The 23,010-nt window shown below is 45.1% G+C and overlaps 70 pseudogenes; all 70 read left to right on the forward strand.

The window, feature by feature from the left end:
• Window positions 1-93: 93 nt before the first annotated feature.
• Window positions 94-212, forward strand: LOC140112593 (5S ribosomal RNA; annotated as a pseudogene).
• Window positions 213-282: 70 nt separating this feature from the next.
• LOC140112650 (5S ribosomal RNA) lies at window positions 283-401 on the forward strand (annotated as a pseudogene).
• Window positions 402-618: 217 nt separating this feature from the next.
• Window positions 619-737, forward strand: LOC140112642 (5S ribosomal RNA; annotated as a pseudogene).
• A 447-nt stretch (window positions 738-1,184) lies between these two features.
• LOC140112599 (5S ribosomal RNA) lies at window positions 1,185-1,303 on the forward strand (annotated as a pseudogene).
• Window positions 1,304-1,373: 70 nt separating this feature from the next.
• Window positions 1,374-1,492, forward strand: LOC140112662 (5S ribosomal RNA; annotated as a pseudogene).
• Window positions 1,493-1,562: 70 nt separating this feature from the next.
• Window positions 1,563-1,681, forward strand: LOC140112612 (5S ribosomal RNA; annotated as a pseudogene).
• Window positions 1,682-2,463: 782 nt separating this feature from the next.
• LOC140112661 (5S ribosomal RNA) lies at window positions 2,464-2,582 on the forward strand (annotated as a pseudogene).
• A 70-nt stretch (window positions 2,583-2,652) lies between these two features.
• Window positions 2,653-2,771, forward strand: LOC140112628 (5S ribosomal RNA; annotated as a pseudogene).
• A 259-nt stretch (window positions 2,772-3,030) lies between these two features.
• On the forward strand, window positions 3,031-3,149 carry LOC140112594 (5S ribosomal RNA; annotated as a pseudogene).
• Window positions 3,150-3,219: 70 nt separating this feature from the next.
• On the forward strand, window positions 3,220-3,338 carry LOC140112598 (5S ribosomal RNA; annotated as a pseudogene).
• Window positions 3,339-3,555: 217 nt separating this feature from the next.
• Window positions 3,556-3,674, forward strand: LOC140112643 (5S ribosomal RNA; annotated as a pseudogene).
• Window positions 3,675-4,121: 447 nt separating this feature from the next.
• Window positions 4,122-4,240, forward strand: LOC140112600 (5S ribosomal RNA; annotated as a pseudogene).
• A 259-nt stretch (window positions 4,241-4,499) lies between these two features.
• On the forward strand, window positions 4,500-4,618 carry LOC140112649 (5S ribosomal RNA; annotated as a pseudogene).
• A 70-nt stretch (window positions 4,619-4,688) lies between these two features.
• Window positions 4,689-4,807, forward strand: LOC140112611 (5S ribosomal RNA; annotated as a pseudogene).
• Window positions 4,808-4,877: 70 nt separating this feature from the next.
• LOC140112655 (5S ribosomal RNA) lies at window positions 4,878-4,996 on the forward strand (annotated as a pseudogene).
• A 251-nt stretch (window positions 4,997-5,247) lies between these two features.
• LOC140112646 (5S ribosomal RNA) lies at window positions 5,248-5,366 on the forward strand (annotated as a pseudogene).
• Window positions 5,367-5,436: 70 nt separating this feature from the next.
• Window positions 5,437-5,555, forward strand: LOC140112609 (5S ribosomal RNA; annotated as a pseudogene).
• Window positions 5,556-5,814: 259 nt separating this feature from the next.
• LOC140112652 (5S ribosomal RNA) lies at window positions 5,815-5,933 on the forward strand (annotated as a pseudogene).
• Window positions 5,934-6,003: 70 nt separating this feature from the next.
• Window positions 6,004-6,122, forward strand: LOC140112645 (5S ribosomal RNA; annotated as a pseudogene).
• A 70-nt stretch (window positions 6,123-6,192) lies between these two features.
• Window positions 6,193-6,311, forward strand: LOC140112621 (5S ribosomal RNA; annotated as a pseudogene).
• A 782-nt stretch (window positions 6,312-7,093) lies between these two features.
• On the forward strand, window positions 7,094-7,212 carry LOC140112663 (5S ribosomal RNA; annotated as a pseudogene).
• Window positions 7,213-7,282: 70 nt separating this feature from the next.
• Window positions 7,283-7,401, forward strand: LOC140112629 (5S ribosomal RNA; annotated as a pseudogene).
• A 259-nt stretch (window positions 7,402-7,660) lies between these two features.
• Window positions 7,661-7,779, forward strand: LOC140112630 (5S ribosomal RNA; annotated as a pseudogene).
• Window positions 7,780-7,849: 70 nt separating this feature from the next.
• LOC140112667 (5S ribosomal RNA) lies at window positions 7,850-7,968 on the forward strand (annotated as a pseudogene).
• Window positions 7,969-8,038: 70 nt separating this feature from the next.
• On the forward strand, window positions 8,039-8,157 carry LOC140112622 (5S ribosomal RNA; annotated as a pseudogene).
• A 782-nt stretch (window positions 8,158-8,939) lies between these two features.
• On the forward strand, window positions 8,940-9,058 carry LOC140112664 (5S ribosomal RNA; annotated as a pseudogene).
• Window positions 9,059-9,128: 70 nt separating this feature from the next.
• On the forward strand, window positions 9,129-9,247 carry LOC140112631 (5S ribosomal RNA; annotated as a pseudogene).
• Window positions 9,248-9,506: 259 nt separating this feature from the next.
• LOC140112595 (5S ribosomal RNA) lies at window positions 9,507-9,625 on the forward strand (annotated as a pseudogene).
• Window positions 9,626-9,695: 70 nt separating this feature from the next.
• On the forward strand, window positions 9,696-9,814 carry LOC140112654 (5S ribosomal RNA; annotated as a pseudogene).
• A 70-nt stretch (window positions 9,815-9,884) lies between these two features.
• Window positions 9,885-10,003, forward strand: LOC140112610 (5S ribosomal RNA; annotated as a pseudogene).
• A 217-nt stretch (window positions 10,004-10,220) lies between these two features.
• Window positions 10,221-10,339, forward strand: LOC140112590 (5S ribosomal RNA; annotated as a pseudogene).
• A 447-nt stretch (window positions 10,340-10,786) lies between these two features.
• On the forward strand, window positions 10,787-10,905 carry LOC140112601 (5S ribosomal RNA; annotated as a pseudogene).
• Window positions 10,906-10,975: 70 nt separating this feature from the next.
• On the forward strand, window positions 10,976-11,094 carry LOC140112604 (5S ribosomal RNA; annotated as a pseudogene).
• Window positions 11,095-11,164: 70 nt separating this feature from the next.
• On the forward strand, window positions 11,165-11,283 carry LOC140112623 (5S ribosomal RNA; annotated as a pseudogene).
• A 70-nt stretch (window positions 11,284-11,353) lies between these two features.
• Window positions 11,354-11,472, forward strand: LOC140112632 (5S ribosomal RNA; annotated as a pseudogene).
• A 259-nt stretch (window positions 11,473-11,731) lies between these two features.
• Window positions 11,732-11,850, forward strand: LOC140112617 (5S ribosomal RNA; annotated as a pseudogene).
• A 70-nt stretch (window positions 11,851-11,920) lies between these two features.
• LOC140112613 (5S ribosomal RNA) lies at window positions 11,921-12,039 on the forward strand (annotated as a pseudogene).
• Window positions 12,040-12,821: 782 nt separating this feature from the next.
• LOC140112656 (5S ribosomal RNA) lies at window positions 12,822-12,940 on the forward strand (annotated as a pseudogene).
• Window positions 12,941-13,010: 70 nt separating this feature from the next.
• On the forward strand, window positions 13,011-13,129 carry LOC140112633 (5S ribosomal RNA; annotated as a pseudogene).
• A 259-nt stretch (window positions 13,130-13,388) lies between these two features.
• On the forward strand, window positions 13,389-13,507 carry LOC140112596 (5S ribosomal RNA; annotated as a pseudogene).
• Window positions 13,508-13,577: 70 nt separating this feature from the next.
• LOC140112634 (5S ribosomal RNA) lies at window positions 13,578-13,696 on the forward strand (annotated as a pseudogene).
• Window positions 13,697-13,766: 70 nt separating this feature from the next.
• Window positions 13,767-13,885, forward strand: LOC140112618 (5S ribosomal RNA; annotated as a pseudogene).
• A 217-nt stretch (window positions 13,886-14,102) lies between these two features.
• On the forward strand, window positions 14,103-14,221 carry LOC140112626 (5S ribosomal RNA; annotated as a pseudogene).
• Window positions 14,222-14,668: 447 nt separating this feature from the next.
• On the forward strand, window positions 14,669-14,787 carry LOC140112602 (5S ribosomal RNA; annotated as a pseudogene).
• A 70-nt stretch (window positions 14,788-14,857) lies between these two features.
• Window positions 14,858-14,976, forward strand: LOC140112605 (5S ribosomal RNA; annotated as a pseudogene).
• Window positions 14,977-15,046: 70 nt separating this feature from the next.
• LOC140112624 (5S ribosomal RNA) lies at window positions 15,047-15,165 on the forward strand (annotated as a pseudogene).
• A 70-nt stretch (window positions 15,166-15,235) lies between these two features.
• Window positions 15,236-15,354, forward strand: LOC140112635 (5S ribosomal RNA; annotated as a pseudogene).
• A 259-nt stretch (window positions 15,355-15,613) lies between these two features.
• Window positions 15,614-15,732, forward strand: LOC140112641 (5S ribosomal RNA; annotated as a pseudogene).
• A 70-nt stretch (window positions 15,733-15,802) lies between these two features.
• Window positions 15,803-15,921, forward strand: LOC140112615 (5S ribosomal RNA; annotated as a pseudogene).
• Window positions 15,922-16,703: 782 nt separating this feature from the next.
• LOC140112657 (5S ribosomal RNA) lies at window positions 16,704-16,822 on the forward strand (annotated as a pseudogene).
• Window positions 16,823-16,892: 70 nt separating this feature from the next.
• On the forward strand, window positions 16,893-17,011 carry LOC140112659 (5S ribosomal RNA; annotated as a pseudogene).
• Window positions 17,012-17,270: 259 nt separating this feature from the next.
• LOC140112597 (5S ribosomal RNA) lies at window positions 17,271-17,389 on the forward strand (annotated as a pseudogene).
• A 70-nt stretch (window positions 17,390-17,459) lies between these two features.
• LOC140112637 (5S ribosomal RNA) lies at window positions 17,460-17,578 on the forward strand (annotated as a pseudogene).
• Window positions 17,579-17,648: 70 nt separating this feature from the next.
• LOC140112619 (5S ribosomal RNA) lies at window positions 17,649-17,767 on the forward strand (annotated as a pseudogene).
• A 217-nt stretch (window positions 17,768-17,984) lies between these two features.
• Window positions 17,985-18,103, forward strand: LOC140112638 (5S ribosomal RNA; annotated as a pseudogene).
• Window positions 18,104-18,739: 636 nt separating this feature from the next.
• LOC140112606 (5S ribosomal RNA) lies at window positions 18,740-18,858 on the forward strand (annotated as a pseudogene).
• A 70-nt stretch (window positions 18,859-18,928) lies between these two features.
• LOC140112627 (5S ribosomal RNA) lies at window positions 18,929-19,047 on the forward strand (annotated as a pseudogene).
• A 70-nt stretch (window positions 19,048-19,117) lies between these two features.
• LOC140112639 (5S ribosomal RNA) lies at window positions 19,118-19,236 on the forward strand (annotated as a pseudogene).
• Window positions 19,237-19,495: 259 nt separating this feature from the next.
• LOC140112620 (5S ribosomal RNA) lies at window positions 19,496-19,614 on the forward strand (annotated as a pseudogene).
• Window positions 19,615-20,210: 596 nt separating this feature from the next.
• LOC140112653 (5S ribosomal RNA) lies at window positions 20,211-20,329 on the forward strand (annotated as a pseudogene).
• A 70-nt stretch (window positions 20,330-20,399) lies between these two features.
• LOC140112651 (5S ribosomal RNA) lies at window positions 20,400-20,518 on the forward strand (annotated as a pseudogene).
• A 70-nt stretch (window positions 20,519-20,588) lies between these two features.
• Window positions 20,589-20,707, forward strand: LOC140112607 (5S ribosomal RNA; annotated as a pseudogene).
• A 70-nt stretch (window positions 20,708-20,777) lies between these two features.
• LOC140112666 (5S ribosomal RNA) lies at window positions 20,778-20,896 on the forward strand (annotated as a pseudogene).
• Window positions 20,897-20,966: 70 nt separating this feature from the next.
• On the forward strand, window positions 20,967-21,085 carry LOC140112608 (5S ribosomal RNA; annotated as a pseudogene).
• Window positions 21,086-21,155: 70 nt separating this feature from the next.
• On the forward strand, window positions 21,156-21,274 carry LOC140112660 (5S ribosomal RNA; annotated as a pseudogene).
• A 259-nt stretch (window positions 21,275-21,533) lies between these two features.
• Window positions 21,534-21,652, forward strand: LOC140112648 (5S ribosomal RNA; annotated as a pseudogene).
• Window positions 21,653-21,911: 259 nt separating this feature from the next.
• Window positions 21,912-22,030, forward strand: LOC140112640 (5S ribosomal RNA; annotated as a pseudogene).
• Window positions 22,031-22,289: 259 nt separating this feature from the next.
• Window positions 22,290-22,411, forward strand: LOC140112616 (5S ribosomal RNA; annotated as a pseudogene).
• Window positions 22,412-22,481: 70 nt separating this feature from the next.
• LOC140112644 (5S ribosomal RNA) lies at window positions 22,482-22,600 on the forward strand (annotated as a pseudogene).
• A 70-nt stretch (window positions 22,601-22,670) lies between these two features.
• On the forward strand, window positions 22,671-22,789 carry LOC140112665 (5S ribosomal RNA; annotated as a pseudogene).
• Window positions 22,790-23,010: the final 221 nt, after the last annotated feature.

A 23,010-nucleotide genomic window follows, 5' to 3' on the forward strand; every position in this document is an offset into this window, starting at 1 on the left:
GGGAATCCCAAGTTCTGTTGACCTTTTTGAACCTGAAAATTGTGTTAGTTTCTCTATGAGATAGTAAAAGAAGGTTCAAATTGAACAGCTGCTGTCAATGGCCATTCTAAGCTGAATGTGCCTGCTCTCGTCAGATCGCAGCAGCAATGCAGCTTAAGGCTTGGCAAGTACCAGCATGGGAGTCTGGCAGGGAATCCCAAGTTCCATTGACCTTTTTGAACCTGAAAATTGTGTTAGTTTCTCTATGAGATAGTAAAAGAAGGTTCAAATTGAACAGCTGCTGTCAACGGCCATTCTAAGCTGAATGTGCCTGCTCTCGTCAGATCGCAGCAGCAATGCAGCTTAAGGCTTGGCAAGTACCAGCATGGGAGACTGGCTGGGAATCCCAAGTTCCGTTGACCTTTTTGAACCTGAAAATTGTGTTAGTTTCTCTATGAGATAGTAAAAGAAGGTTCAAATTGAACAGCTGCTGTCAACGCCCATTCTAAGCTAAGGCTTGGCAAGTACCAGCATGGGAGACTGGCTGGGAATCCCAAGTTCCATTGACCTTTTTGAACCTGAAAATCGAGTTAGGTTCTCTATGAGATTGTAAAAGAAGGTTCAAATTGAACAGCTGCTGTCAACGGCCATTCTAAGCTGAATGTGCCTGCTCTCATCAGATCGCAGCAGCAATGCAGCTTAAGGCTTGGCAAGTACCAGCATGGGAGACTGGCTGGGAATCCCAAGTTCCGTTCACCTTTTTGAACCTGAAAATGTGTTAGTTTCTCTATGAGATAGTAAAAGAAGGTTCAAATTGAACAGCTGCTGTCAACGGCCATTCTAAGCTGAATGTGAATGCTCTTGTCAGATCGCAGCAGCGTTGCAGCTTAAGGCTTGGCAAGTACCAGCATGGGAGACTGCCTGGGAATCCCAAGTTCTGTTGACCTTTTTGAACCTGAAAATTGTGTTAGTTTCTCTATGAGATAGTAAAAGAAAGTAGAAATTAGGCAGCTGCTGTCAACGGCCATTCTAAGCTGAATGTGCCTGCTCTCGTCAGATCGCAGCAGCAATGCAGCTTAAGGCTTGGCAAGTACCAGCATGGGAGACTGGCTGGGAATCCCACGTTCCCTTGACCTTTTTGAACCTGAAAATTGTTAGTTTCTCTGTCAAAGATGGTAAAAGAAGGTTCAAATTGAACAGCTGCTGTCAACGGCCATTTTAAGCTGAATGTGCCTGCTCTCGTCAGATCGCAGCAGCAATGCAGCTTAAGGTTTGGCAAGTACCAGCATGGGAGACTGGCTGGGAATCCCAAGTTCTGTTGACCTTTTTGAACCTGAAAATTGTGTTAGTTTCTCTATGAGATAGTAAAAGAAAGTAGAAATTAGGCAGCTGCTGTCAACGGCCATTCTAAGCTGAATGTGCCTGCTCTCGTCAGATCGCAGCAGCAATGCAGCTTAAGGCTTGGCAAGTACCAGCATGGGAGACTGGCTGGGAATCCCAAGTTCCGTTGACCTTTTTGAACCTGAAAATTGTTAGTTTCTCTGTCAAAGATCTTAAAAGAAGGTTCAAATTGAACAGCTGCTGTCAACAGCCATTCTAAGCTGAATGTGCCTGCTCTCGTCATATCGCAGCAGCAATGCAGCTTAAGGCTTGGCAAGTACCAGCATGGGAGACTGGCTGGGAATCCCAAGTTCTGTTGACCTTTTTGAACCTGAAAATTGTGTTAGTTTCTCTATGAGATAGTAATAGAAGGTTCAATATGAACAGCTGCTGTCAACGCCCATTCTAAGCTAAGGCTTGGCAAGTACCAGCATGGGAGACTGGCTGGGAATCCCAAGTTCCATTGACCTTTTTGAACCTGAAAATTGAGTTAGTTTCTCTATGAGATAGTAAAAGAAGGTTCAAATTGAACATCTGCTGTCAACGGCCATTCTAAGCTGAATGTGCATGCTCTTGTCAGATCGCAGCAGCGTTGCAGCTTAAGGCTTGGCAAGTACCAGCATGGGAGACTGGCTGGGAATCCCAAGTTCCGTTGACCTTTTTGAACCTGAAAATGTGTTAGTTTCTCTATGAGATAGTAAAAGAAGGTTCAAATTGAACAGCTGCTGTCAACGGCCATTCTAAGCTGAATGTGCATGCTCTTGTCAGATCGCAGCAGCGTTGCAGCTTAAGGCTTGGCAAGTACCAGCATGGGAGACTGGCTGGGAATCCCAAGTTCTGTTGACCTTTTTGAACCTGAAAATGTGTTAGTTTCTCTATGAGATAGTAAAAGAAGGTTCAAATTGAACAGCTGCTGTCAACGGCCATTCTAAGCTGAATGTGCATGCTCTTGTCAGATCGCAGCAGCAATGCAGCTTAAGGCTTGGCAAGTACCAGCATGGGAGACTGGCTGGGAATCCCACGTTCCGTTGACCTTTTTGAACCTGAAAATTGTTAGTTTCTCTGTCAAAGATGGTAAAAGAAGGTTCAAATTGAACAGCTGCTGTCAACGGCCATATTAAGCTGAATGTGCCTGCTCTCGTCAGATCGCAGCAGCAATGCAGCTTAAGGTTTGACAAGTACCAGCATGGGAGACTGGCTGGGAATCCCAAGTTCTGTTGACCTTTTTGAACCTGAAAATTGTGTTAGTTTCTCTATGAGATAGTAAAAGAAGGTTCAAATTGAACAGCTGCTGTCAACGGCCATTCTAAGCTGAATGTGCCTGCTCTCGTCAGATCGCAGCAGCAATGCAGCTTAAGGCTTGGCAAGTACCAGCATGGGAGACTGGCTGGGAATCCCAAGTTCTGTTGACCTTTTTGAACCTGAAAATTGTGTTAGTTTCTCTATGAGATAGTAAAAGAAGGTTCAAATTGAACATCTTCTGTCAACGGCCATTCTAAGCTGAATGTGTGTGCTCTTGTCAGATCGCAGCAGCGATGCAGCTTAAGGCTTGGCAAGTGCCAGCATGGGAGACTGGCTGGGAATCCCAAGTTCTGTTGACCTTTTTGAACCTGAAAATTGTGTTAGTTTCTCTATGAGATAGTAAAAGAAGGTTCAAATTGAACAGCTGCTGTCAATGGCCATTCTAAGCTGAATGTGCCTGCTCTCGTCAGATCGCAGCAGCAATGCAGCTTAAGGCTTGGCAAGTACCAGCATGGGAGTCTGGCAGGGAATCCCAAGTTCCATTGACCTTTTTGAACCTGAAAATTGTGTTAGTTTCTCTATGAGATAGTAAAAGAAGGTTCAAATTGAACAGCTGCTGTCAACGGCCATTCTAAGCTGAATGTGCCTGCTCTCGTCAGATCGCAGCAGCAATGCAGCTTAAGGCTTGGCAAGTACCAGCATGGGAGACTGGCTGGGAATCCCAAGTTCCGTTGACCTTTTTGAACCTGAAAATTGTGTTAGTTTCTCTATGAGATAGTAAAAGAAGGTTCAAATTGAACAGCTGCTGTCAACGCCCATTCTAAGCTAAGGCTTGGCAAGTACCAGCATGGGAGACTGGCTGGGAATCCCAAGTTCCATTGACCTTTTTGAACCTGAAAATCGAGTTAGGTTCTCTATGAGATTGTAAAAGAAGGTTCAAATTGAACAGCTGCTGTCAACGGCCATTCTAAGCTGAATGTGCCTGCTCTCATCAGATCGCAGCAGCAATGCAGCTTAAGGCTTGGCAAGTACCAGCATGGGAGACTGGCTGGGAATCCCAAGTTCCGTTCACCTTTTTGAACCTGAAAATGTGTTAGTTTCTCTATGAGATAGTAAAAGAAGGTTCAAATTGAACAGCTGCTGTCAACGGCCATTCTAAGCTGAATGTGAATGCTCTTGTCAGATCGCAGCAGCGTTGCAGCTTAAGGCTTGGCAAGTACCAGCATGGGAGACTGCCTGGGAATCCCAAGTTCTGTTGACCTTTTTGAACCTGAAAATTGTGTTAGTTTCTCTATGAGATAGTAAAAGAAAGTAGAAATTAGGCAGCTGCTGTCAACGGCCATTCTAAGCTGAATGTGCCTGCTCTCGTCAGATCGCAGCAGCAATGCAGCTTAAGGCTTGGCAAGTACCAGCATGGGAGACTGGCTGGGAATCCCACGTTCCCTTGACCTTTTTGAACCTGAAAATTGTTAGTTTCTCTGTCAAAGATGGTAAAAGAAGGTTCAAATTGAACAGCTGCTGTCAACGGCCATTTTAAGCTGAATGTGCCTGCTCTCGTCAGATCGCAGCAGCAATGCAGCTTAAGGTTTGGCAAGTACCAGCATGGGAGACTGGCTGGGAATCCCAAGTTCTGTTGACCTTTTTGAACCTGAAAATTGTGTTAGTTTCTCTATGAGATAGTAAAAGAAGGTTCAAATTGAACAACTGCTGTCAACGGCCATTCTAAGCTGAATGTGCCTGCTCTCGTCAGATCGCAGCAGCAATGCAGCTTAAGGCTTGGCAAGTACCAGCATGGGAGACTGGCTGGGAATCCCACGTTCCCTTGACCTTTTTGAACCTGAAAATTGTTAGTTTCTCTGTCAAAGATGGTAAAAGAAGGTTCAAATTGAACAGCTGCTGTCAACGGCCATTCTAAGCTGAATGTGCCTGCTCTCGTCAGATCGCAGCAGCAATGCAGCTTAAGGTTTGGCAAGTACCAGCATGGGAGACTGGCTGGGAATCCCAAGTTCTGTTGACCTTTTTGAACCTGAAAATTGTGTTAGTTTCTCTATGAGATAGTAAAAGAAGGTTCAAATTGAACAGCTGCTGTCAACGCCCATTCTAAGCTGAATGTGCCTGCTCTCGTCAGATCGCAGCAGCGATGCAGCTTAAGGCTTGGCAAGTACCAGCATGGGAGACTGGCTGGGAATCCCAAGTTCTGTGGACCTTTTTGAACCTGAAAATTGTGTTAGTTTCTCTATGAGATAGTAAAAGAAGGTTCAAATTGAACAGCTGCTGTCAACGGCCATTCTAAGCTGAATGTGCCTGCTCTCGTCAGATCGCAGCAGCAATGCAGCTTAAGCCTTGGAAAGTACCAGCATGGGAGACTGGCTGGGAATCCCAAGTTCCGTTGACCTTTTTGAACCTGAAAATTGTGTTTGTTTCTCTATGAGATAGTAAAAGAAGGTTCAAATTGAACAGCTGCTGTCAACGGCCATTCTAAGCTGAATGTGCCTGCTCTCGTCAGATCGCAGCAGCTTAAGGCTTGGCAAGTACAAGCATGGGAGACTGGCAGGGAATCCCAAGTTCCGTTGACCTTTTTGAACCTGAAAATTGTGTTAGTTTCTCTATGAGATAGTAAAAGAAGGTTCAAATTGAACAGCTGCTGTCAACGGCCATTCTAAGCTGAATGTGCCTGCTCTCGTCAGATCGCAGCAGCAATGCAGCTTAAGGCTTGGCAAGTACCAGCATGGGAGACTGGCTGCGAATCCCAAGTTCCGTTGACCTTTTTGAACCTGAAAATTGTGTTAGTTTCTCTATGAGATAGTAAAAGAAGGTTCAAATTGAACAGCTGCTGTCAATGGCCATTCTAAGCTGAATGTGCCTGCTCTCGTCAGATCGCAGCAGCAATGCAGCTTAAGGCTTGGCAAGTACCAGCATGGGAAACTGGCAAGGAATCCCAAGTTCCGTTGACCTTTTTGAACCTGAAAATTGTGTTAGTTTCTCTATGAGATAGTAAAAGAAGGTTCAAATTGAACAGCTGCTGTCAACGGCCATTCTAAGCTGAATGTGCATGCTCTTGTCAGATCGCAGCAGCGATGCAGCTTAAGGCTTGGCAAGTACCAGCATGGGAGACTGGCCGGGAATCCTAAGTTCTGTTGACCTTTTTGAACCTGAAAATTGTGTTAGTTTCTCTATGAGGTAGTAAAATAAGGTTCAAATTGAACAGTTGCTGTCAACGGCCATTCTAAGCTGAATGTGCCTGCTCTCGTCAGATCGCAGCAGCAATGCAGCTTAAGGCTTGGCAAATACCAGCATGGGAGACTGGCTGGGAATCCCAAGTTCCGTTGACCTTTTTGAACCTGAAAATTGTGTTAGTTTCTCTATGAGATAGTAAAACAAAGTAGAAATTAGGCAGCTGCTGTCAACGGCCATTCTAAGCTGAATGTGCCTGCTCTCGTCAGATTGCAGCAGCAATGCAGCTTAAGGCTTGGCAAGTACCAGCATGGGAGACTGGCTGGGAATCCCAAGTTCCGTTGACCTTTTTGAACGTGAAAATTGTTAGTTTCTCTGTCAAAGATGGTATAAGAAGGTTCAAATTGAACAGCTGCTGTCAACGGCCATTCTAAGCTGAATGTGCCTGCTCTCGTCAGATCGCAGCAGCAATGCAGCTTAAGGCTTGGAAAGTACCAGCATGGGAGACTGGCTGGGAATCCCAAGTTCTGTTGACCTTTTTGAACCTGAAAATTGTGTTAGTTTCTCTATGAGATAGTAAAAGAAGGTTCAATATGAACAGCTGCTGTCAACGCCCATTCTAAGCTAAGGCTTGGCAAGTACCAGCATGGGAGACTGGCTGGGAATCCCAAGTTCCATTGACCTTTTTGAACCTGAAAATTGAGTTAGTTTCTCTATGAGATAGTAAAAGAAGGTTCAAATTGAACAGCTGCTGTCAACGGCCATTCTAAGCTGAATGTGCATGCTCTTGTCAGATCGCAGCAGCGTTGCAGCTTAAGGCTTGGCAAGTACCAGCATGGGAGACTGGCTGGGAATCCCAAGTTCCGTTGACCTTTTTGAACCTGAAAATGTGTTAGTTTCTCTATGAGATAGTAAAAGAAGGTTCAAATTGAACAGCTGCTGTCAACGGCCATTCTAAGCTGAATGTGCATGCTCTTGTCAGATCGCAGCAGCGTTGCAGCTTAAGGCTTGGCAAGTACCAGCATGGGAGACTGGCTGGGAATCCCAAGTTCTGTTGACCTTTTTGAACCTGAAAATGTGTTAGTTTCTCTATGAGATAGTAAAAGAAGGTTCAAATTGAACAGCTGCTGTCAACGGCCATTCTAAGCTGAATGTGCATGCTCTTGTCAGATCGCAGCAGCAATGCAGCTTAAGGCTTGGCAAGTACCAGCATGGGAGACTGGCTGGGAATCCCACGTTCCGTTGACCTTTTTGAACCTGAAAATTGTTAGTTTCTCTGTCAAAGATGGTAAAAGAAGGTTCAAATTGAACAGCTGCTGTCAACGGCCATATTAAGCTGAATGTGCCTGCTCTCGTCAGATCGCAGCAGCAATGCAGCTTAAGGTTTGACAAGTACCAGCATGGGAGACTGGCTGGGAATCCCAAGTTCTGTTGACCTTTTTGAACCTGAAAATTGTGTTAGTTTCTCTATGAGATAGTAAAAGAAGGTTCAAATTGAACAGCTGCTGTCAACGGCCATTCTAAGCTGAATGTGCCTGCTCTCGTCAGATCGCAGCAGCAATGCAGCTTAAGGCTTGGCAAGTACCAGCATGGGAGACTGGCTGGGAATCCCAAGTTCTGTTGACCTTTTTGAACCTGAAAATTGTGTTAGTTTCTCTATGAGATAGTAAAAGAAGGTTCAAATTGAACAGCTGCTGTCAACGGCCATTCTAAGCTGAATGTGTGTGCTCTTGTCAGATCGCAGCAGCGATGCAGCTTAAGGCTTGGCAAGTACCAGCATGGGAGACTGGCTGGGAATCCCAAGTTCTGTTGACCTTTTTGAACCTGAAAATTGTGTTAGTTTCTCTATGAGATAGTAAAAGAAGGTTCAAATTGAACAGCTGCTGTCAACGGCCATTCTAAGCTGAATGTGCCTGCTCTCGTCAGATCGCAGCAGCAATGCAGCTTAAGGCTTGGCAAGTACCAGCATGGGAGACTGGCTGGGAATCCCAAGTTCTGTTGACCTTTTTGAACCTGAAAATTGTGTTAGTTTCTCTATTAGATAGTAAAAGAAGGTTCAAACTGAACAGCTGCTGTCAACGGCCATTCTAAGCTGAATGTGCCTGCTCTCGTCAGATCGCAGCAGCAATGCAGCTTAAGGCTTGGCATGTACCAGCATGGGAGACTGGCTGGGAATCCTAAGTTCTGTTGACCTTTTTGAGCCTGAAAATTGTGTTAGTTTCTCTATGAGATAGTAAAAGAAGGTTCAAATTGAACAGCTGCTGTCAACGGCCATTCTAAGCTGAATGTGCCTGCTCTCGTCAGATCGCAGCAGCAATGCAGCTTAAGGCTTGGAAAGTACCAGCATGGGAGACTGGCTGGGAATCCCAAGTTCTGTTGACCTTTTTGAACCTGAAAATTGTGTTAGTTTCTCTATGAGATAGTAAAAGAAGGTTCAATATGAACAGCTGCTGTCAACGCCCATTCTAAGCTAAGGCTTGGCAAGTACCAGCATGGGAGACTGGCTGGGAATCCCAAGTTCCATTGACCTTTTTGAACCTGAAAATTGAGTTAGTTTCTCTATGAGATAGTAAAAGAAGGTTCAAATTGAACATCTGCTGTCAACGGCCATTCTAAGCTGAATGTGCATGCTCTTGTCAGATCGCAGCAGCGTTGCAGCTTAAGGCTTGGCAAGTACCAGCATGGGAGACTGGCTGGGAATCCCAAGTTCCGTTGACCTTTTTGAACCTGAAAATGTGTTAGTTTCTCTATGAGATAGTAAAAGAAGGTTCAAATTGAACAGCTGCTGTCAACGGCCATTCTAAGCTGAATGTGCATGCTCTTGTCAGATCGCAGCAGCGTTGCAGCTTAAGGCTTGGCAAGTACCAGCATGGGAGACTGGCTGGGAATCCCAAGTTCTGTTGACCTTTTTGAACCTGAAAATGTGTTAGTTTCTCTATGAGATAGTAAAAGAAGGTTCAAATTGAACAGCTGCTGTCAACGGCCATTCTAAGCTGAATGTGCATGCTCTTGTCAGATCGCAGCAGCAATGCAGCTTAAGGCTTGGCAAGTACCAGCATGGGAGACTGGCTGGGAATCCCACGTTCCGTTGACCTTTTTGAACCTGAAAATTGTTAGTTTCTCTGTCAAAGATGGTAAAAGAAGGTTCAAATTGAACAGCTGCTGTCAACGGCCATATTAAGCTGAATGTGCCTGCTCTCGTCAGATCGCAGCAGCAATGCAGCTTAAGGTTTGACAAGTACCAGCATGGGAGACTGGCTGGGAATCCCAAGTTCTGTTGACCTTTTTGAACCTGAAAATTGTGTTAGTTTCTCTATGAGATAGTAAAAGAAGGTTCAAATTGAACAGCTGCTGTCAACGGCCATTCTAAGCTGAATGTGCCTGCTCTCGTCAGATCGCAGCAGCAATGCAGCTTAAGGCTTGGCAAGTACCAGCATGGGAGACTGGCTGGGAATCCCAAGTTCTGTTGACCTTTTTGAACCTGAAAATTGTGTTAGTTTCTCTATGAGATAGTAAAAGAAGGTTCAAATTGAACATCTGCTGTCAACGGCCATTCTAAGCTGAATGTGTGTGCTCTTGTCAGATCGCAGCAGCGATGCAGCTTAAGGCTTGGCAAGTACCAGCATGGGAGACTGGCTGGGAATCCCAAGTTCTGTTGACCTTTTTGAACCTGAAAATTGTGTTAGTTTCTCTATGAGATAGTAAAAGAAGGTTCAAATTGAACAGCTGCTGTCAATGGCCATTCTAAGCTGAATGTGCCTGCTCTCGTCAGATCGCAGCAGCAATGCAGCTTAAGGCTTGGCAAGTACCAGCATGGGAGTCTGGCAGGGAATCCCAAGTTCCATTGACCTTTTTGAACCTGAAAATTGTGTTAGTTTCTCTATGAGATAGTAAAAAAAGGTTCAAATTGAACAGCTGCTGTCAACGGCCATTCTAAGCTGAATGTGCCTGCTCTCGTCAGATCGCAGCAGCAATGCAGCTTAAGGCTTGGCAAGTACCAGCATGGGAGACTGGCTGGGAATCCCAAGTTCTGTTAACCTTTTTGAACCTGAAAATTGTGTTAGTTTCTCTATGAGATAGTAAAAGAAGGTTCAAATTGAACAGCTGCTGTCAACGGCCATTCTAAGCTGAATGTGCCTGCTCTCGTCAGATCGCAGCAGCAATGCAGCTTAAGGCTTGGCAAGTACCAGCATGGGAGACTGGCTGGGAATCCCAAGTTCCGTTGACCTTTTTGAACCTGAAAATTGTGTTAGTTTCTCTATGAGATAGTAAAAGAAGGTTCAAATTGAACAGCTGCTGTCAACGCCCATTCTAAGCTAAGGCTTGGCGAGTACCAGCATGGGAGACTGGCTGGGAATCCCAAGTTCCATTGACCTTTTTGAACCTGAAAATCGAGTTAGGTTCTCTATGAGATTGTAAAAGAAGGTTCAAATTGAACAGCTGCTGTCAACGGCCATTCTAAGCTGAATGTGCCTGCTCTCATCAGATCGCAGCAGCAATGCAGCTTAAGGCTTGGCAAGTACCAGCATGGGAGACTGGCTGGGAATCCCAAGTTCCGTTGACCTTTTTGAACCTGAAAATGTGTTAGTTTCTCTATGAGATAGTAAAAGAAGGTTCAAATTGAACAGCTGCTGTCAACGGCCATTCTAAGCTGAATGTGAATGCTCTTGTCAGATCGCAGCAGCGTTGCAGCTTAAGGCTTGGCAAGTACCAGCATGGGAGACTGCCTGGGAATCCCAAGTTCTGTTGACCTTTTTGAACCTGAAAATTGTGTTAGTTTCTCTATGAGATAGTAAAAGAAAGTAGAAATTAGGCAGCTGCTGTCAACGGCCATTCTAAGCTGAATGTGCCTGCTCTCGTCAGATCGCAGCAGCAATGCAGCTTAAGGCTTGGCAAGTACCAGCATGGGAGACTGGCTGGGAATCCCACGTTCCCTTGACCTTTTTGAACCTGAAAATTGTTAGTTTCTCTGTCAAAGATGGTAAAAGAAGGTTCAAATTGAACAGCTGCTGTCAACGGCCATTTTAAGCTGAATGTGCCTGCTCTCGTCAGATCGCAGCAGCAATGCAGCTTAAGGTTTGGCAAGTACCAGCATGGGAGACTGGCTGGGAATCCCAAGTTCTGTTGACCTTTTTGAACCTGAAAATTGTGTTAGTTTCTCTATGAGATAGTAAAAGAAGGTTCAAATTGAACAACTGCTGTCAACGGCCATTCTAAGCTGAATGTGCCTGCTCTCGTCAGATCGCAGCAGCAATGCAGCTTAAGGCTTGGCAAGTACCAGCATGGGAGACTGGCTGGGAATCTCAAGTTCCTTTGACCTTTTTGAACCTGAAAATTGTGTTAGTTTCTCTATGAGATAGTAAAAGAAGGTTCAAATTGAACAGCTGCTGTCAACGGCCATTCTAAGCTGAATGTGCCTGCTCTCGTCAGATCGCAGCAGCGATGCAGCTTAAGGCTTGGCAAGTACCAGCATGGGAGACTGGCTGGGAATCCCAAGTTCTGTTGACCTTTTTGAACCTGAAAATTGTGTTAGTTTCTCTATGAGATAGTAAAAGAAGGTTCAAATTGAACAACTGCTGTCAACGGCCATTCTAAGCTGAATGTGCCTGCTCTCGTCAGATCGCAGCAGCAATGCAGCTTAAGGCTTGGCAAGTACCAGCATGGGAGACTGGCTGGGAATCCCAAGTTCTGTTGACCTTTTTGAACCTGAAAATTGTGTAAGTTTCTCTATGAGATAGTAAAAGAAGGTTCAAATTGAACAGCTGCTGTCATCGGCCATTCTAAGCTGAATGTGCATGCTCTTGTCAGATCGCAGCAGCGTTGCAGCTTAAGGCTTGGCAAGTACCAGCATGGGAGACTGGCTGGGAATCCCAAGTTCTGTTGACCTTTTTGAACCTGAAAATTGTGTTAGTTTCTCTATGAGATAGTAAAAGAAAGTAGAAATTAGGCAGCTGCTGTCAACGGCCATTCTAAGCTGAATGTGCCTGCTCTCGTCAGATCGCAGCAGCAATGCAGCTTAAGGCTTGGCAAGTACCAGCATGGGAGACTGGCTGGGAATCCCAAGTTCCGTTGACCTTTTTGAACCTGAAAATTGTTAGTTTCTCTGTCAAAGATCTTAAAAGAAGGTTCAAATTGAACAGCTGCTGTCAACAGCCATTCTAAGCTGAATGTGCCTGCTCTCGTCATATCGCAGCAGCAATGCAGCTTAAGGCTTGGCAAGTACCAGCATGGGAGACTGGCTGGGAATCCCAAGTTCTGTTGACCTTTTTGAACCTGAAAATTGTGTTAGTTTCTCTATGAGATAGTAATAGAAGGTTCAATATGAACAGCTGCTGTCAACGCCCATTCTAAGCTAAGGCTTGGCAAGTACCAGCATGGGAGACTGGCTGGGAATCCCAAGTTCCATTGACCTTTTTGAACCTGAAAATTGAGTTAGTTTCTCTATGAGATAGTAAAAGAAGGTTCAAATTGAACATCTGCTGTCAACGGCCATTCTAAGCTGAATGTGCATGCTCTTGTCAGATCGCAGCAGCGTTGCAGCTTAAGGCTTGGCAAGTACCAGCATGGGAGACTGGCTGGGAATCCCAAGTTCCGTTGACCTTTTTGAACCTGAAAATGTGTTAGTTTCTCTATGAGATAGTAAAAGAAGGTTCAAATTGAACAGCTGCTGTCAACGGCCATTCTAAGCTGAATGTGCATGCTCTTGTCAGATCGCAGCAGCGTTGCAGCTTAAGGCTTGGCAAGTACCAGCATGGGAGACTGGCTGGGAATCCCAAGTTCTGTTGACCTTTTTGAACCTGAAAATGTGTTAGTTTCTCTATGAGATAGTAAAAGAAGGTTCAAATTGAACAGCTGCTGTCAACGGCCATTCTAAGCTGAATGTGCATGCTCTTGTCAGATCGCAGCAGCAATGCAGCTTAAGGCTTGGCAAGTACCAGCATGGGAGACTGGCTGGGAATCCCACGTTCCGTTGACCTTTTTGAACCTGAAAATTGTTAGTTTCTCTGTCAAAGATGGTAAAAGAAGGTTCAAATTGAACAGCTGCTGTCAACGGCCATATTAAGCTGAATGTGCCTGCTCTCGTCAGATCGCAGCAGCAATGCAGCTTAAGGTTTGACAAGTACCAGCATGGGAGACTTGCTGGGAATCCCAAGTTCTGTTGACCTTTTTGAACCTGAAAATTGTGTTAGTTTCTCTATGAGATAGTAAAAGAAGGTTCAAATTGAACAGCTGCTGTCAACGGCCATTCTAAGCTGAATGTGCCTGCTCTCGTCAGATCGCAGCAGCAATGCAGCTTAAGGCTTGGCAAGTACCAGCATGGGAGACTGGCTGGGAATCCCAAGTTCTGTTGACCTTTTTGAACCTGAAAATTGTGTTAGTTTCTCTATGAGATAGTAAAAGAAGGTTCAAATTGAACATCTTCTGTCAACGGCCATTCTAAGCTGAATGTGTGTGCTCTTGTCAGATCGCAGCAGCGATGCAGCTTAAGGCTTGGCAAGTACCAGCATGGGAGACTGGCTGGGAATCCCAAGTTCTGTTGACCTTTTTGAACCTGAAAATTGTGTTAGTTTCTCTATGAGATAGTAAAAGAAGGTTCAAATTGAACAGCTGCTGTCAATGGCCATTCTAAGCTGAATGTGCCTGCTCTCGTCAGATCGCAGCAGCAATGCAGCTTAAGGCTTGGCAAGTACCAGCATGGGAGTCTGGCAGGGAATCCCAAGTTCCATTGACCTTTTTGAACCTGAAAATTGTGTTAGTTTCTCTATGAGATAGTAAAAGAAGGTTCAAATTGAACAGCTGCTGTCAACGGCCATTCTAAGCTGAATGTGCCTGCTCTCGTCAGATCGCAGCAGCAATGCAGCTTAAGGCTTGGCAAGTACCAGCATGGGAGACTGGCTGGGAATCCCAAGTTCTGTTGACCTTTTTGAACCTGAAAATTGTGTTAGTTTCTCTATGAGATAGTAAAAGAAGGTTCAAATTGAACAGCTGCTGTCAACGGCCATTCTAAGCTGAATGTGCCTGCTCTCGTCAGATCGCAGCAGCAATGCAGCTTAAGGCTTGGCAAGTACCAGCATGGGAGACTGGCTGGGAATCCCAAGTTCCGTTGACCTTTTTGAACCTGAAAATTGTGTTAGTTTCTCTATGAGATAGTAAAAGAAGGTTCAAATTGAACAGCTGCTGTCAACGCCCATTCTAAGCTAAGGCTTGGCAAGTACCAGCATGGGAGACTGGCTGGGAATCCCAAGTTCCATTGACCTTTTTGAACCTGAAAATCGAGTTAGGTTCTCTATGACATTGTAAAAGAAGGTTCAAATTGAACAGCTGCTGTCAACGGCCATTCTAAGCTGAATGTGCCTGCTCTCATCAGATCGCAGCAGCAATGCAGCTTAAGGCTTGGCAAGTACCAGCATGGGAGACTGGCTGGGAATCCCAAGTTCCGTTGACCTTTTTGAACCTGAAAATGTGTTAGTTTCTCTATGAGATAGTAAAAGAAGGTTCAAATTGAACAGCTGCTGTCAACGGCCATTCTAAGCTGAATGTGAATGCTCTTGTCAGATCGCAGCAGCGTTGCAGCTTAAGGCTTGGCAAGTACCAGCATGGGAGACTGCCTGGGAATCCCAAGTTCTGTTGACCTTTTTGAACCTGAAAATTGTGTTAGTTTCTCTATGAGATAGTAAAAGAAAGTAGAAATTAGGCAGCTGCTGTCAACGGCCATTCTAAGCTGAATGTGCCTGCTCTCGTCAGATCGCAGCAGCAATGCAGCTTAAGGCTTGGCAAGTACCAGCATGGGAGACTGGCTGGGAATCCCACGTTCCCTTGACCTTTTTGAACCTGAAAATTGTTAGTTTCTCTGTCAAAGATGGTAAAAGAAGGTTCAAATTGAACAGCTGCTGTCAACGGCCATTTTAAGCTGAATGTGCCTGCTCTCGTCAGATCGCAGCAGCAATGCAGCTTAAGGTTTGGCAAGTACCAGCATGGGAGACTGGCTGGGAATCCCAAGTTCTGTTGACCTTTTTGAACCTGAAAATTGTGTTAGTTTCTCTATGAGATAGTAAAAGAAGGTTCAAATTGAACAACTGCTGTCAACGGCCATTCTAAGCTGAATGTGCCTGCTCTCGTCAGATCGCAGCAGCAATGCAGCTTAAGGCTTGGCAAGTACCAGCATGGGAGACTGGCTGGGAATCTCAAGTTCCTTTGACCTTTTTGAACCTGAAAATTGTGTTAGTTTCTCTATGAGATAGTAAAAGAAGGTTCAAATTGAACAGCTGCTGTCAACGGCCATTCTAAGCTGAATGTGCCTGCTCTCGTCAGATCGCAGCAGCGATGCAGCTTAAGGCTTGGCAAGTACCAGCATGGGAGACTGGCTGGGAATCCCAAGTTCTGTTGACCTTTTTGAACCTGAAAATTGTGTTAGTTTCTCTATGAGATAGTAAAAGAAGGTTCAAATTGAACAACTGCTGTCAACGGCCATTCTAAGCTGAATGTGCCTGCTCTCGTCAGATCGCAGCAGCAATGCAGCTTAAGGCTTGGCAAGTACCAGCATGGGAGACTGGCTGGGAATCCCAAGTTCTGTTGACCTTTTTGAACCTGAAAATTGTGTAAGTTTCTCTATGAGATAGTAAAAGAAGGTTCAAATTGAACAGCTGCTGTCATCGGCCATTCTAAGCTGAATGTGCATGCTCTTGTCAGATCGCAGCAGCGTTGCAGCTTAAGGCTTGGCAAGTACCAGCATGGGAGACTGGCTGGGAATCCCAAGTTCTGTTGACCTTTTTGAACCTGAAAATTGTGTTAGTTTCTCTATGAGATAGTAAAAGAAAGTAGAAATTAGGCAGCTGCTGTCAACGGCCATTCTAAGCTGAATGTGCCTGCTCTCGTCAGATCGCAGCAGCAATACAGCTTAAGGCTTGGCAAGTACCAGCATGGGAGACTGGCTGGGAATCCCAAGTTCCGTTGACCTTTTTGAACCTGAAAATTGTTAGTTTCTCTGTCAAAGATCTTAAAAGAAGGTTCAAATTGAACAGCTGCTGTCAACAGCCATTCTAAGCTGAATGTGCCTGCTCTCGTCATATCGCAGCAGCAATGCAGCTTAAGGCTTGGCAAGTACCAGCATGGGAGACTGGCTGGGAATCCCAAGTTCTGTTGACCTTTTTGAACCTGAAAATTGTGTTAGTTTCTCTATGAGATAGTAATAGAAGGTTCAATATGAACAGCTGCTGTCAACGCCCATTCTAAGCTAAGGCTTGGCAAGTACCAGCATGGGAGACTGGCTGGGAATCCCAAGTTCCATTGACCTTTTTGAACCTGAAAATTGAGTTAGTTTCTCTATGAGATAGTAAAAGAAGGTTCAAATTGAACATCTGCTGTCAACGGCCATTCTAAGCTGAATGTGCATGCTCTTGTCAGATCGCAGCAGCGTTGCAGCTTAAGGCTTGGCAAGTACCAGCATGGGAGACTGGCTGGGAATCCCAAGTTCCGTTGACCTTTTTGAACCTGAAAATGTGTTAGTTTCTCTATGAGATAGTAAAAGAAGGTTCAAATTGAACAGCTGCTGTCAACGGCCATTCTAAGCTGAATGTGCATGCTCTTGTCAGATCGCAGCAGCGTTGCAGCTTAAGGCTTGGCAAGTACCAGCATGGGAGACTGGCTGGGAATCCCAAGTTCTGTTGACCTTTTTGAACCTGAAAATGTGTTAGTTTCTCTATGAGATAGTAAAAGAAGGTTCAAATTGAACAGCTGCTGTCAACGGCCATTCTAAGCTGAATGTGCATGCTCTTGTCAGATCGCAGCAGCAATGCAGCTTAAGGCTTGGCAAGTACCAGCATGGGAGACTGGCTGGGAATCCCACGTTCCGTTGACCTTTTTGAACCTGAAAATTGTTAGTTTCTCTGTCAAAGATGGTAAAAGAAGGTTCAAATTGAACAGCTGCTGTCAACGGCCATATTAAGCTGAATGTGCCTGCTCTCGTCAGATCGCAGCAGCAATGCAGCTTAAGGTTTGACAAGTACCAGCATGGGAGACTTGCTGGGAATCCCAAGTTCTGTTGACCTTTTTGAACCTGAAAATTGTGTTAGTTTCTCTATGAGATAGTAAAAGAAGGTTCAAATTGAACAGCTGCTGTCAACGGCCATTCTAAGCTGAATGTGCCTGCTCTCGTCAGATCGCAGCAGCAATGCAGCTTAAGGCTTAGCAAGTACCAGCATGGGAGACTGGCTGGGAATCCCAAGTTCTGTTGACCTTTTTGAACCTGAAAATTGTGTTAGTTTCTCTATGAGATAGTAAAAGAAGGTTCAAATTGAACATCTTCTGTCAACGGCCATTCTAAGCTGAATGTGTGTGCTCTTGTCAGATCGCAGCAGCGATGCAGCTTAAGGCTTGGCAAGTACCAGCATGGGAGACTGGCTGGGAATCCCAAGTTCTGTTGACCTTTTTGAACCTGAAAATTGTGTTAGTTTCTCTATGAGATAGTAAAAGAAGGTTCAAATTGAACAGCTGCTGTCAATGGCCATTCTAAGCTGAATGTGCCTGCTCTCGTCAGATCGCAGCAGCAATGCAGCTTAAGGCTTGGCAAGTACCAGCATGGGAGTCTGGCAGGGAATCCCAAGTTCCATTGACCTTTTTGAACCTGAAAATTGTGTTAGTTTCTCTATGAGATAGTAAAAGAAGGTTCAAATTGAACAGCTGCTGTCAACGGCCATTCTAAGCTGAATGTGCCTGCTCTCGTCAGATCGCAGCAGCAATGCAGCTTAAGGCTTGGCAAGTACCAGCATGGGAGACTGGCTGGGAATCCCAAGTTCTGTTGACCTTTTTGAACCTGAAAATTGTGTTAGTTTCTCTATGAGATAGTAAAAGAAGGTTCAAATTGAACAGCTGCTGTCAACGGCCATTCTAAGCTGAATGTGCCTGCTCTCGTCAGATCGCAGCAGCAATGCAGCTTAAGGCTTGGCAAGTACCAGCATGGGAGACTGGCTGGGAATCCCAAGTTCCGTTGACCTTTTTGAACCTGAAAATTGTGTTAGTTTCTCTATGAGATAGTAAAAGAAGGTTCAAATTGAACAGCTGCTGTCAACGCCCATTCTAAGCTAAGGCTTGGCAAGTACCAGCATGGGAGACTGGCTGGGAATCCCAAGTTCCATTGACCTTTTTGAACCTGAAAATCGAGTTAGGTTCTCTATGAGATTGTAAAAGAAGGTTCAAATTGAACAGCTGCTGTCAACGGCCATTCTAAGCTGAATGTGCCTGCTCTCATCAGATCGCAGCAGCAATGCAGCTTAAGGCTTGGCAAGTACCAGCATGGGAGACTGGCTGGGAATCCCAAGTTCCGTTGACCTTTTTGAACCTGAAAATGTGTTAGTTTCTCTATGAGATAGTAAAAGAAGGTTCAAATTGAACAGCTGCTGTCAACGGCCATTCTAAGCTGAATGTGAATGCTCTTGTCAGATCGCAGCAGCGTTGCAGCTTAAGGCTTGGCAAGTACCAGCATGGGAGACTGCCTGGGAATCCCAAGTTCTGTTGACCTTTTTGAACCTGAAAATTGTGTTAGTTTCTCTATGAGATAGTAAAAGAAAGTAGAAATTAGGCAGCTGCTGTCAACGGCCATTCTAAGCTGAATGTGCCTGCTCTCGTCAGATCGCAGCAGCAATGCAGCTTAAGGCTTGGCAAGTACCAGCATGGGAGACTGGCTGGGAATCCCACGTTCCCTTGACCTTTTTGAACCTGAAAATTGTTAGTTTCTCTGTCAAAGAAGGTAAAAGAAGGTTCAAATTGAACAGCTGCTGTCAACGGCCGTTTTAAGCTGAATGTGCCTGCTCTCGTCAGATCGCAGCAGCAATGCAGCTTAAGGTTTGGCAAGTACCAGCATGGGAGACTGGCTGGGAATCCCAAGTTCTGTTGACCTTTTTGAACCTGAAAATTGTGTTAGTTTCTCTATGAGATAGTAAAAGAAGGTTCAAATTGAACAACTGCTGTCAACGGCCATTCTAAGCTGAATGTGCCTGCTCTCGTCAGATCGCAGCAGCAATGCAGCTTAAGGCTTGGCAAGTACCAGCATGGGAGACTGGCTGGGAATCTCAAGTTCCTTTGACCTTTTTGAACCTGAAAATTGTGTTAGTTTCTCTATGAGATAGTAAAAGAAGGTTCAAATTGAACAGCTGCTGTCAACGGCCATTCTAAGCTGAATGTGCCTGCTCTCGTCAGATCGCAGCAGCGATGCAGCTTAAGGCTTGGCAAGTACCAGCATGGGAGACTGGCTGGGAATCCCAAGTTCTGTTGACCTTTTTGAACCTGAAAATTGTGTTAGTTTCTCTATGAGATAGTAAAAGAAGGTTCAAATTGAACAACTGCTGTCAACGGCCATTCTAAGCTGAATGTGCCTGCTCTCGTCAGATCGCAGCAGCAATGCAGCTTAAGGCTTGGCAAGTACCAGCATGGGAGACTGGCTGGGAATCCCAAGTTCTGTTGACCTTTTTGAACCTGAAAATTGTGTAAGTTTCTCTATGAGATAGTAAAAGAAGGTTCAAATTGAACAGCTGCTGTCATCGGCCATTCTAAGCTGAATGTGCATGCTCTTGTCAGATCGCAGCAGCGTTGCAGCTTAAGGCTTGGCAAGTACCAGCATGGGAGACTGGCTGGGAATCCCAAGTTCTGTTGACCTTTTTGAACCTGAAAATTGTGTTAGTTTCTCTATGAGATAGTAAAAGAAAGTAGAAATTAGGCAGCTGCTGTCAACGGCCATTCTAAGCTGAATGTGCCTGCTCTCGTCAGATCGCAGCAGCAATGCAGCTTAAGGCTTGGCAAGTACCAGCATGGGAGACTGGCTGGGAATCCCAAGTTCCGTTGACCTTTTTGAACCTGAAAATTGTTAGTTTCTCTGTCAAAGATCTTAAAAGAAGGTTCAAATTGAACAGCTGCTGTCAACAGCCATTCTAAGCTGAATGTGCCTGCTCTCGTCATATCGCAGCAGCAATGCAGCTTAAGGCTTGGCAAGTACCAGCATGGGAGACTGGCTGGGAATCCCAAGTTCCGTTGACCTTTTTTTAACCTGAAAATTGTGTTAGTTTCTCTATGAGATAGTAAAAGAAGGTTCAAATTGAACAGCTGCTGTCAACGCCCATTCTAAGCTAAGGCTTGGCAAGTACCAGCATGGGAGACTGGCTGGGAATCCCAAGTTCCATTGACCTTTTTAAACCTGAAAATTGAGTTAGTTTCTCTATGAGATAGTAAAAGAAGGTTCAAATTGAACAGCTGCTGTCAACGGCCATTCTAAGCTGAATGTGCATGCTCTTGTCAGATCGCAGCAGCGTTGCAGCTTAAGGCTTGGCAAGTACCAGCATGGGAGACTGGCTGGGAATCCCAAGTTCTGTTGACCTTTTTGAACATGAAAATTGTGTTAGTTTCTCTATGAGATAGTAAAAGAAAGTAGAAATTAGGCAGCTGCTGTCAACGGCCATTCTAAGCTGAATGTTCCTGCTCTCGTCAGATCGCAGCAGCAATGCAGCTTAAGGCTTGGCAAGTACCAGCATGGGAGACTGGCTGGGAATCCCACGTTCCGTTGACCTTTTTGAACCTGAAAATTGTTAGTTTCTCTGTCAAAGATGGTAAAAGAAGGTTCAAATTGAACAACTGCTGTCAACGGCCATTCTAAGCTGAATGTGCCTGCTCTCGTCAGATCGCAGCAGCAATGCAGCTTAAGGTTTGGCAAGTACCAGCATGGGAGACTGGCTGGGAATCCCAAGTTCTGTTGACCTTTTTGAACCTGAAAATTGTGTTAGTTTCTCTATGAGATAGTAAAAGAAGGTTCAAATTGAACAGCTGCTGTCAACGGCCATTCTAAGCTGAATGTGCCTGCTCTCGTCAGATCGCAGCAGCGACGCAGCCTAAGGCTTGGCAAGTACCAGCATGGGAGACTGGCTGGGAATCCCAAGTTCAGTTGACCTTTTTGAACCTGAAAATTGTGTTAGTTTCTCTATGAGATAGTAAAAGAAGGTTCAAATTGAACAGCTGCTGTCAACGGCCATTCTAAGCTGAATGTGCCTGCTCTCGTCAGATCGCAGCAGCAATGCAGCTTAAGGCTTGGCAAGTACCAGCATGGGAGACTGGCTGGGAATGCCACGTTCTGTTGACCTTTTTGAACCTGAAAATTGTGTTAGTTTCTCTATGAGATAGTAAAAGAAGGTTCAAATTGAACAGCTGCTGTCAACGGCCATTCTAAGCTGAATGTGCCTGCTCTCGTCAGATCGCAGCAGCGACGCAGCCTAAGGCTTGGCAAGTACCAGCATGGGAGACTGGCTGGGAATCCCAAGTTCAGTTGACCTTTTTGAACCTGAAAATTGTGTTAGTTTCTCTATGAGATAGTAAAAGAAGGTTCAAATTGAACAGCTGCTGTCAACGGCCATTCTAAGCTGAATGTGCCTGCTCTCGTCAGATCGCAGCAGCAATGCAGCTTAAGGCTTGGCAAGTACCAGCATGGGAGACTGGCTGGGAATCCCACGTTCTGTTGACCTTTTTGAACCTGAAAATTGTGTTAGTTTCTCTATGAGATAGTAAAAGAAGGTTCAAATTGAACAGCTGCTGTCAACGGCCATTCTAAGCTGAATGTGCCTGCTATCGTCAGATCGCAGCAGCAATTCAGCTTAAGGCTTGGCAAGTACCAGCATGGGAGACTGGCTGGGAATCCCAAGTTCCGTTGACCTTTTTGAACCTGAAAATTGTTAGTTTCTCTGTCAAAGATGGTAAAAGAAGGTTCAAATTGAACAGCTGCTGTCAACGGCCATTCTAAGCTGAATGTGCCTGCTCTCGTCAGATCGCAGCAGCAATGCAGCTTAAGGCTTGGCAAGTACCAGCATGGGAGACTGGCTGCGAATCCCAAGTTCCGTTGACCTTTTTGAACCTGAAAATTGTGTTAGTTTCTCTATGAGATTGTAAAAGAAGGTTCAAATTGAACAGCTGCTGTCAACGGCCATTCTAAACTGAATGTGCGTGCTCTTGTCAAATCGCAGCAGCGATGCAGCTTAAGGCTTAGCAAGTACCAGCATGGGAAACTGGCTGGGAATCCCAAGTTCTGTTGACATTTTTGAACCTGAAAATTGTGTTAGTTTCTCTATGAGATAGTAAAAGAAGGTTCAAATTGAACAGCTGCTGTCAATGGCCATTCTAAGCTGAATGTGCCTGCTCTCGTCAGATCGCAGCAGCAATGCAGCTTAAGGCTTGGCAAGTACCAGCATGGGAGACTAGCTGGGAATCCCAAGTTCCGTTGACCTTTTTGAACCTGAAAATTGTGTTAGTTTCTCTATGAGATAGTAAAAGAAGGTTCAAATTGAACAGCTGCTGTCAACAGCCATTCAAAGCTGAATGTGCATGCTCTGGTCAGATCGCAGCAGCAATGCAGCTTAAGGCTTTGCAAGTACCAGCATGGGAGACTGGCTGGGAATCCCAAGTTCTGTTGACATTTTTGAACCTGAAAATTGTGTTAGTTTCTCTATGAGATAGTAAAAGAAGGTTCAAATTGAACAACTGCTGTCAACGGCCATTCTACTAAGCTTAATGTGCCTGCTCTCGTCAGATCGCAGCAGCAATGCAGCTTAAGGCTTGGCAAGTACCAGCATGGGAGACTGGCTGGGAATCCCAAGTTCCGTTGACCTTTTTGAACCTGAAAATTGTGTTAGTTTCTCTATGAGATAGTAAAAGAAGGTTCAAATTGAACAGCTGCTGTCAACGGCCATTCTAAGCTGAATGTGCCTGCTCTCGTCAGATCGCAGCAGCAATGCAGCTTAAGGCTTGGCAAGTACCAGCATGGGAGACTGGCTGGGAATCCTAAGTTCTGTTGACCTTTTTGAACCTGAAAATTGTGTTAGTTTCTCTATGAGGTAGTAAAATAAGGTTCAAATTGAACAGTTGCTGTCAACGGCCATTCTAAGCTGAATGTGCCTGCTCTCGTCAGATCGCAGCAGCAATGCAGCTTAATGCTTGGCAAGTACCAGCATGGGAGACTAGCTGGGAATCCCAAGTTCCGTTGACCTTTTTGAACCTGAAAATTGTGTTAGTTTCTCTATGAGATAGTAAAAGAAGGTTCAAATTGAACAGCTGCTGTCAACAGCCATTCTAAGCTGAATGTGCCTGCTCTGGACAGATCGCAGCAGCAATGCAGCTTAAGGCTTTGCAAGTACCAGCATGGGAGACTGGCTGGGAATCCCAAGTTCTGTTGACATTTTTGAACCTGAAAATTGTGTTAGTTTCTCT

Source organism: Engystomops pustulosus, unplaced genomic scaffold (genome assembly GCF_040894005.1).
Source record: "Engystomops pustulosus unplaced genomic scaffold, aEngPut4.maternal MAT_SCAFFOLD_934, whole genome shotgun sequence".
Classification (NCBI taxonomy): domain Eukaryota; kingdom Metazoa; phylum Chordata; class Amphibia; order Anura; family Leptodactylidae; genus Engystomops; species Engystomops pustulosus.